The 9,844-nt window shown below is 39.2% G+C and overlaps 1 long non-coding RNA gene across 1 annotated transcript in view; it reads right to left on the bottom strand.

Annotated features, from left to right (window-relative positions):
• Window positions 1–637: 637 nt before the first annotated feature.
• LOC106731935 (uncharacterized) overlaps window positions 638–9,844 on the bottom strand; it is a 29,119-nt gene continuing 19,912 nt past the window's right edge. The window contains exons 4-7 of the long non-coding RNA XR_012904198.1: window positions 8,974–9,132; window positions 5,316–5,358; window positions 4,604–4,662; window positions 638–1,191 (exon numbers count right to left, since the gene is read on the bottom strand). This is a non-coding gene — a long non-coding RNA (uncharacterized LOC106731935). The remainder of the gene's footprint in view (window positions 1,192–4,603; window positions 4,663–5,315; window positions 5,359–8,973; window positions 9,133–9,844) is intronic.

Raw genomic sequence — 9,844 nt, 5'->3', positions numbered from 1 at the left:
CCGTGTGTAGACGCGGGCAGTTAGTCCGGACTTGTAAATTTCAAAAATGACGTCTGGCTGGGAAGATGCAAATCAAGCACGGGATATTTAAATCCCAGGCTTCATTTGCAACTTCAAATGCCTACATTAGCCTCCCTAGTTCAAACTAGGGGGCTAGTGTAGACATACCCTAACAGACTATCTCAGCTACCCCCTGAAGTTTCATTGCCTCATGAGACCTTCTTATTGACTTGTACTACAAAGCTTTTCCTGAAAATACTGCCTTTCAATGACAACTTAAGATGTCAGATACTGATATCACAACAGGACCATTATAGAAACTGGGGCTGTGAGGGGCTTTGACAAGTTACTGCAGGGGAAGCATTAATGGTACTGATTGGAAGTAGGTACTTGGGTTTTACAGTGTCTTTACTTTTGCATTCTTTTTTCCCCCAGGAAGCTACAAATCGTATCCATGGTTACCGTTTCAAAGATATTTTGCAGCACATACAAAGCAAGTTGGAAATTTTGACTAATGTACTTTCAGTGCTGGTTTAATTCAGGGCTGATTAATTTCAGGAAATTACATTCCCTCACTATAAATTATGCTATACTGCCTCTATTAAATCTACAGGTTTTGCTTGTGTTTTTCACAACAGATGTCTATTTTTAATTTAACTTCCTTCTACAAATTAAAATATTATACCCAGCTTGTTGTCTATTAATATATGTTTAAAATATTATTTATTTAAGCATTATATTTTAGTAACACATTGAAATAATAAATAAAAGCAAGCAAAATGAAAAACTGCTCAATATTTACATTTACAAATGTTCAAAAAGTTTATAGACACAATCTTAAACACTTTCACCTATGGAACTACTTAAATTCCTGCCACAATTGTTAAAATTCAGTAGCTAAATTAAATGGAATTTCATACCCACAACTAATTCATTTAAGAATAATGGGCAAAACTTGTTTCTGATGTAATTCCAGAGATGTCAGAGTTACACCAGGTATAAATTTAACTGAATGTTTGTAGACCTATAAAATGCTTCTTAAAATAAGTCCCATGCACAGATAAAATACCTTCAGACCAAGTTTGGTGCTTCCAAAAATGGCATAATGATGCTTGATCCCGCTGTGAGGGCAGGGGACTGAACTTGATGACCTCTCGAGGTCCTTTCCAGTTTTCGTGTTCTTTGATAATTCTGCATTAAATTACATGTCACACAATCCCATTCACTTCATTCAGAATACATGGAATATTCAATTCATATATATTTTAGTGCAAATCAAAAGTTACTTCAGTGAAATCAGTAGCATCACTCTGATAAATGTATCTGGTTTTTAGAATCATGTGCATAGCTCAGCACCAAATTGTCCTAAAAGGTTTAATTTGGGAGTCTTTTTACATGCCATATCTCTTCCACACTGCTGTCACTTTGTTTTTAACAATGGTCTCAGACATTCCATCTTTCCTCCCATAAAGTGCCTCCTAGGATACTGTTGCAGCAGAGTTGTTATTGTAATACGGATGAAAGTTCTTTTTTAATTTCATCTCATGTCTAAAATCTATAATGTGCCATTCACTCTAGCTATCAAATTTTGATGTGTGTGTGGGTGAGGCTGAAGACAGCTGGTGACCATATCCAGGAACTGTGTATTAAAAAAAATCAGAAATTTTCATTGTAAAGAACATAAAGTTCAGCCATTGCCTATATATAATTAGTCAGCTAGAGCTAATTGGGAATACATTATTCTGTGAATTTAGCATTTTGTTTACAAAGTGCTTATGAGCTGATCCTGTTTACTGCTAATATATTTTCAGAATAATTGTGAACAAATTTAAGCTATGAGAGGAATAGCCATTTCTGAAATATTCATGGGACTATAAACTATTTCCAGAGAGTGTTAATAGCAGAGGTTTGATTCAAATTCTATAACCATTAAGAAATAGAATGTACGTCCATGTGCAGTAGTTAGATATTTGATCTGTGTAAGTCCACAGCAGTGTTTAGATATTTGATTTGTTCACAGGTGCAGGAAGTAAGAGTCCAGTGGCTGCTGCAGCACTGTGGCCCATCCCGTGCCCCCCTTCCGTCAATCCCTCAGTGGGGATCCGTTTATGCGTCGGGCTCTACTGTCACTGCTCCAGTCCAGTACCATTGCCGTCGTTCTTCTCTCTGTTCTCGTTACTGCCGCAATACACTCTTCGCTGCGGCGGGGGACACGAGGAGGGGGAAGAGGGGACCCGGGCGCGCCCTCACTCACGGGCCCCATCCCAGGGTCCTAAGGACTCGGATCTATGGGGATCCGGTCTGGCTGGTGGGGTGTTCCGCCCTGGGCTACTTCCCTTCTCCTTGGAAGCCCCCTACCTCGGAGCTCACCTTCCCTTTTGTAGACAGAGTTGCTGGAGGGGGACATCAGTTTCTGGCCACGGACGGCCTCTTCCTCTGTAGCCCGGACCCCCCCCTCCTGGTCCGGGTGACAGCATTTTAAAACGCTGCGCCCTCCCCATTCTCCCTATCATCGGCAGGGGTCATGCCAGTGGATCATCCCAGCCCCGCCCAACGCTGATGTCGTTCCCTGACGTCCCCGGTCCGGGACACCGTGCCACCCCATCTTCCCTTGGGGGCGGGGCCTCCCCCCGCTCCCTCTGCCCACCCTGGGCCATCCCTGATGTCTCCTACCATGATGTCAGCCCGGGGCGACGGTTGAGCGGTGTGGGAGCAAGCCGCACATGGATGAGCCTCCCCAGCACGGAGGCCGAACAGCACCTGTCCGGCCACGGAGAATGTGATGGGCGAGGTCGCCTCGTCACAAGCACCCACAGGTTTTTGACATCCCAGCCAAATGTCCCCGCTGCCAAGAGTTCTAGCCGCCCCCACTGTTTCCTGTGTGAGGACTCTTCTTCTAGTCCTCGGTCCTGCTTGGTTGCCATCTCCATGTGTAAGGTCTCAGTCACCTGCCATGGGTCCTGCTCAGCTGCTGGCCCCACCGCAAAGTCCTGTATGGAGAGTCCCACCCAGCAGCTAAGCCCAGAATCTTGGCTGCTGGCCCCCCAGGTGAGGTCCCAGCTGCTAGCCCCAGCTCTAAGGAGTGGTAAGGGGTTTGACAGAAGTAAGCAGGGGTGCCAAAAATTGTTCCCACACCACTGGAGCTGTTCTGCTATTAATATTGCATTCAATGTTACATACAATATTATTGTAAGCTGTGTATTATTTGTGTGTTTCTGTCTAGAGTTATAATTAAAGGTTAATGACTAGATTTGTCTCTGGAATATTAGAAGCTGTAGTTTTTAAGGCAGCAAAAATTCTTAGAGTGGTCAGGTTCCTTTGGGGCTTACTCAGACACATTTATCTCCAAGCATAAGGTTACTTTCACACATAGTCCCATTGAACTCAATGACAATGTTCATGGCAGTAATTGCATTCAGGACCAACCCCATTAACTGTTTTTTCTGTATGCATAATGGCTGTTTGCTGTAAACAACCAAAATAAAAAATGATCAGTAACTGAGGTTGGAGTTTTGGGATGTAGTGTAAAGTTGAAAAGGGAGATTTCAATGAACTGTGATTCTTTCTCTTTCCAAGGCTGTGTGCTGATTTTTGCAGCATGCAGTCTTCCAGGATGTCTGAACACCATATAGTAGTTTAGTGCTCTTAAAATTTCTTAATGTGTTCATTTCCCAGAAAGACTGTGTGGAATTATGCCAAAGCCATTCTTAATACTTATTTTCCTCTTCAGTATGAAGTGCTGTGTTATGTACTACCGCAAGATTCTTCCAAGAGATTCTCATATCAGTGTACTTCAGTTTTCTGTCTGTGTAATAGCTGTTTTTTCTAACAGATGAAGCATATACAATTACACCAAACCTCTGTTAATATTTTTAGATTCTTCCCCTTTCCCTCAGCTCCAGGTCTTTTCAGTGCTGGTAGGAAGAGAGGATTGATTTCTTCTGAAACAGGAGTTATCCAAATACACTACAGAATGGGAGGTGTGTGAGCAAAATAAGACAGTTACACAACCACTCCATCATTCTACCAGCTACTTTGCATCTGTATTCATGCAAGAGGCTGTATGATTATAAGTTAAAAATATTAACTGACATGTCTGTACTTTGGATCAGAGACTTGAAATCTGGTAAGAGGTTGCCCTAGTGTTGGGGATGGACATTTTTAATTACCCATGCGAAACTCTACCCAAATCTCAATTTAAACATGCTCAGTAGAGATGAGTTAGAGTTTGGCAGCTAAATTTTCTGAAGATTCCATCTGTTCTGCGTATGCTCCATCGTATCACAATTCTATACACATATTAGACAGTAGATGTGCCATCCTTTCAAAGCAACATGCTCCATGGTCGGATGGGGAGTGGAGGACTGATCAGGGTGTTCCCTGCATTTCCTGTTTCCAGCTTCTGACAATGCCAGACACCAGAAATGAAAACTCGACTCAAATACAGAGAGGTGAAGAACATTCCTGGGAAAAGTATAGCAAAAGACAGAGGGTTAGAAGCAGAAGTTAGGAGGGGAAAACAGTGATCCAGCAGGGCTGTCTCCCCCACTCCTCCATTCCCCACCTGGTCCCAATAAGAGGAAGCTGCATACCTAGCTCTTACCATTTAGAAGGAGTTCTTGAACAAACATGCTGAACAGATGGACAGAGAGGTGTACATTTCTAAAATATATAGATAAATACAGAGAGGAACCAGCATATTACTAAAAAGTCTGCAATTTATGTTTGGTATTAAATATATCAGCATGCAACTTTTCAACACCAGGTATAGTGAATTAAAAATATTCCCTTAGGGTATGTCTACACTTGATAACTATAACGCTCCATAAATCCCATATTTTGAATAGCAAATGTATGAAACAATTGTTTCAGTGAGTAGTATGTAAGCTATTGATTAGCTGAAAGAGATTTCTACCCACCCTGGTAAATAGTTTCTAGCAACAAATAGATAGATAGATAGATAGATAGATAGATAGATAGATAGATAGATAGATAGATAGATAGATAGATAGATAGATAGATAGATAGATAGATAGATAGATAGATAGATAAAGCTGGTCATGAACAGAAAAAAGGGTGAGATTAATTGCATAACTTGACTTGCTATTTGTGAATAGTTCACTTACTCCTGTTTCAGATCATCCCCCCTGATTTCAGGTTTTGAAAGTGTTACCTAATGAAGCTTTATGACTACAACTTTGGGCTGATTAAATATCATAATCCTCTTGTTGTGCAGGTCCCTGGTGCTCCCCACTTTTTATTAAGCATGGCATCTAATGAAGTTCCTACAGTGTTGCTAGGCAATTATTACTTACAATCTGAAATGAAGCTGTGTTCCAATCCATTTACATTTATGTTCTGAAACGAAATGATTAATGTGGGGTTTTACACATTTTTAGGTTTAATTTTTCAGCCTAATGAAACCATAAATTTCAAGCTCTCAAAAATCTTCTTATCTCTTATTTAATTCAGTATATAATTGAGACCATGCTTTCACTACAGATGGAGAGGCATTTCTAAATTTAAATTAATTTGGGATTTATCTGAATTAGTAGATTAAAAGCTACAAAATTTGGTATTTACCACGCTTTATTTTAGCCTTCAAATTAATAATGTGATTGTTTTTAATTTCACAGTGTTAAAATATTTTCAAAAAAGCTCTCGGTATGTTCTCTTGTACTATATTCACTAAAGGATATGTGCTAAATGCAAGACAATAACGGTACAAAAATTCGGCTACATTGACATAAACATCTGGTACAAAACACTGAATATTACTTTTAGTCCAAGCATAATATCTGCAAATAACTAAAACCTAATATAGACATGACATTTTTCCTTCCTTTCCTCCAATACCTCCCCAACAGAAATGAACAGTCTCCGAGACCACTTCTATACTTGTGCCAAAGATCAATCTTCTGGCATTTGATTAAACAGATTTATTTAAGACCCACTAAATTGAACATTATGGGTAGCTCCAGCTTTCAAAGGTACTGCTGGCTACCTTATTTGCACTATACTGGAACTATCTCACAGATCTTTTGTGTTGGTGTTGAAATGTGCCACAGGAATTATCCTATGATGTCTATGATGGCAAAATCCTTAGCACCATCATACTAGTCTGACAGACACTGATGATTTAGAAAAGGAGTCCGCTTTAATGAGATGTTAAAAGGTTAAACACGCTCTCCAACAAAAAAATAGTATATTTATTGTGAAACAGAGTCTTCAACAGTATCACAGATTATAAACTTATTAATAAGCTTGTAAATGACAACCACTGGTTAGCCATTAGTCAGCCACAATACCTCTCCTCAGGGTCAAATTTTCCTATAAGGCCAGACCTGAGAATGTAAGATTTGAAACAGGTGCCTGAGTTTTCAGCTCTTATATATGTGGCAAGGTATTTTGCATCAACAATGGTCTATACATTGATTCCCAACAGGATAACCATGTGTGATGACTATGTCTAGGAATAGGAATTAGTGTTCATTTCATCAAACAATTCTCAGGACTGGTAAGTTAGTTATGTCATCAAACTGTCTCACTGCTTGCTGCTCATGGTGATATTGCTGTAATGATTAAAACTTCCAAATACTTTTGTCTATTATAAATAAAACTAACAGAATGCATTAATTTATCTGTGCTCTCCCCAGTAATTCTTTGACAGACACTTGTAGACAGGTATTGGAGGGTAGTTATCACTTTAATGATTAGAGGTTTCACCATTGGTGCTTGGCAGATCCCTTTATAACTTCTCTCAGAAATTCAGAATTGTGTGTCAAAACCACACTTTAGAAACACTTTTTCTCCAGCAAATTAAGGAAATGAATGCATAGCCTACAAATGTTAATGCACTCTACATCGCTCCTTTCCCGGGATTGGTCAAAAATATGAGGCTGCATTAATGAATTACTATAGATCAGCTGATATACGGGCTGCTCCCCTGGCATAGGATTTGCCATTGCATTTGAAGGCACAAAATGTTGGCTGCTAAATAACTAATTACACCTACATGCTCTCTTTGCTAGCTTACACTGAAAGTATATATTTTTAAAATCATGCCCCATAGTGCCCTCGTTGTCTTGCAAGCAAAAATGTCAGGCCATGTCCTCAGCAATGGAGCTATTTTACTGTAGCTACAGAACTGGCCCTGTTACCATGGGTATACCGGTCAAATTTTGTGCTAAATAGGTTGAAATTTAGCCCTACATATGTTTCACAGCTGACTGACTTGGAGAGCTTAGAAAACAATAAAGAGAGCTCATTAAAGTTCTTGTCCACTTTTCGCTTTTAATGAATATTCCCTCAACAGAGCTTGAATAATACAGACAAAAAATGAGCAGTTTGTTATGAAAACTACAGCAATAATATAGTTAGGGCTGCAAATAACTGGTATTAAATGCCATTGTTTTGATCTAATTCTAGATGACTCAGATCTCATCAAAGACTTTGAATACGTGAAAATGAATTCCTCTATGTATAGCTTACACAAAGGCAACTTTGGAAGTTTCTGCCACAAGTGAGAAGCTGTTCTTGTAGGGATTTTTAATTTTAATAGGTCAAATGCTGAAAAAAATGACAATTCAAAAAGAAAGCATTGTTCTCCATCTTAAAAATATGAAATTTTATACAATTAAGAAAATTATCAAAAAGAATGTAGGGCATAAGAGGTCATCTTGTCCATCTTCCTCATGCTGAGGCAGGACCTAAGTATTCCTAGACCATCCTTCACAGCAGTGTTTCCTGTAAGCTGTGCATTTGTGTAAACATTCAGGAGAGATTCAAATGCCACCCAGCTAATTAGCAGAGAGCCCACAGCTAGGTTTTTGTTTGTTTGTTTGTTTCTACTGGGAGTGCACATTCGCACATACCTTAGTGTACATTAAATTATTCTGCACATGGATGGAAAGGATTAAAGGGAACATTGCCTGACAGTGTTATGTCCCCACTTTTCAGAAAAGCTTCTAATGATGGAGAGCCTCCTTGGATAGCTATCTTAATAGTTAGAAGTTGTCCCTAATCTCTTATCTAAATCTCTCTTGCTACATACTAAGTCTATTACTTCTTATCCTATTTCCCGTGATGTGGTGAACAATGATCATCATCTTTAGAACAGCCCTTAGCATATTCTAAGTCCATTAGGTCCCCCCTCAGTTGTCTTTTTCTCAAGGTTAAATTTGTGCTGGGTTCTTAAATCTTTCTTCGTAGATCAGCTTTTTAAAAACCTATTGTAGTTCTTTCTTTACACTCTCTCCAATTTGTGCACATCTCTCAAGCAATATCTAACAATTTATTAAACATCTGTCAGGGATGATCTAGATGATGCTTGGTCCTGCCCTGAGTGCAAGGGACTGAACTTGATGTCCTCTTGAGATCCCTTCCAGTCTAAGTATTCTATGATTATTTCTTTGAGTGTTATGAAATATTCTTTCAGATAATATCATTAAAATTCAATCAAGTAATAGAACAAATTAAAGAACCACCAGCTTTGAAGGAGCTATGCAATTATCAACTGATTTTGCCACACTTACAATTGGAATTCTTCTTAATTGTTCAGAGGTTTGTTTCTAGTATGATTACAGTAGCTCTCTCAGAGTGCAGATTTTCAGAAGTTGCTTTGCCACAGTCTAATTCTTTCCTTTATCTCAGCAGTACCAGTTTGTCACCTCAGATAAGTGTGCTTCTGATACTGTTCCTGTCAATTACAGAGCTCTCAAGAGCTTTTTATATGGCCCCTTGCTCTTATGATGTAGGTTATTATTTCTAAGCAGATGATACTGTGAATTATTTATTTATTTTTTGGAAAATGCTCCCTTTTTATTTTATGCTGTCTTAGTGAAGTTAACAAATTGGATGGCTCAGGATGTTTTTAAAATAAATACCATTCAAGTAGGAGAAAATCATGTATGAAAAATTTTGTATAAAATTCAAACACAAAAAATATGAGAAATCCATAATTAAGACTCTTACCGGAAACATATCTCTTCCCCCACACACATATTTCTTTTGATGAAGGATCCAACTAAGTCCAGGTGGAAGCAGGTGCAACTCAATGATAGTTTGAATGAGAATTTTGCTCACTTACATGCTGGCTGAAGTTAGTTAATTGTCTTTATTTATTAAAGGATCCTGTACCAAAACACAAGGTTAAAATATATAGTTTGTAAGGTCAAGACCAGTATAATCTCTTGCTCTGGTCTGAATAAAACATTTGCTCTCCCCATTGTTATTTCAGTTTACTATGACTCACATTTCAAAGATATACTTTTAAACTCACTGTTAGTTATTTAATGCAGGGATGGCCAACCAGAGCCAAAATAGCTGTGGATAGAGTGCAAAGACCCACGTAATTAATTAATTAGCTAGTTAATTAATTAATTAAGATAGATAGATAGATAGATAGATAGATAGATAGATAGATAGATAGATAGATAGATAGATAGATAGATAGATAGATAGATAGGGTTCACAAAACGTAGTGATAAAAATAGCATCACAGGACATTTTGGACAAAAACCAATTTAAATACGACATCTGGGTTGGCTGCCTTATTCTGCATCCATGAAGACTTTGAGTTCAAGGTGCTTCAGCCCACCTGCTCTAACCCAATCCCCTTCCTCTTCACCAGAGCCAGGCACCCCCACTCTACTCCCCACCCCCCGCACTCTGGGTCTCACTGGAGCGGCTGCCACCACTATGCACTTCTCCCTCCAGGCACTGGGGCATGTGCAGAGCGGCCGGCCATGAGCAGTCCAGGCACATGGCTCAGAACTAGCAAGAGCTGCATTTTTTGGAGCAAAGAGCCACATGCAGCTCAAGAGCCACGGGTTGGCCCCTGATT

This window comes from Pelodiscus sinensis, chromosome 5, assembly GCF_049634645.1.
Source record: "Pelodiscus sinensis isolate JC-2024 chromosome 5, ASM4963464v1, whole genome shotgun sequence".
NCBI classification, from domain to species: domain Eukaryota; kingdom Metazoa; phylum Chordata; order Testudines; family Trionychidae; genus Pelodiscus; species Pelodiscus sinensis.
This window is presented reverse-complemented; position numbering and strand designations above follow the sequence as displayed.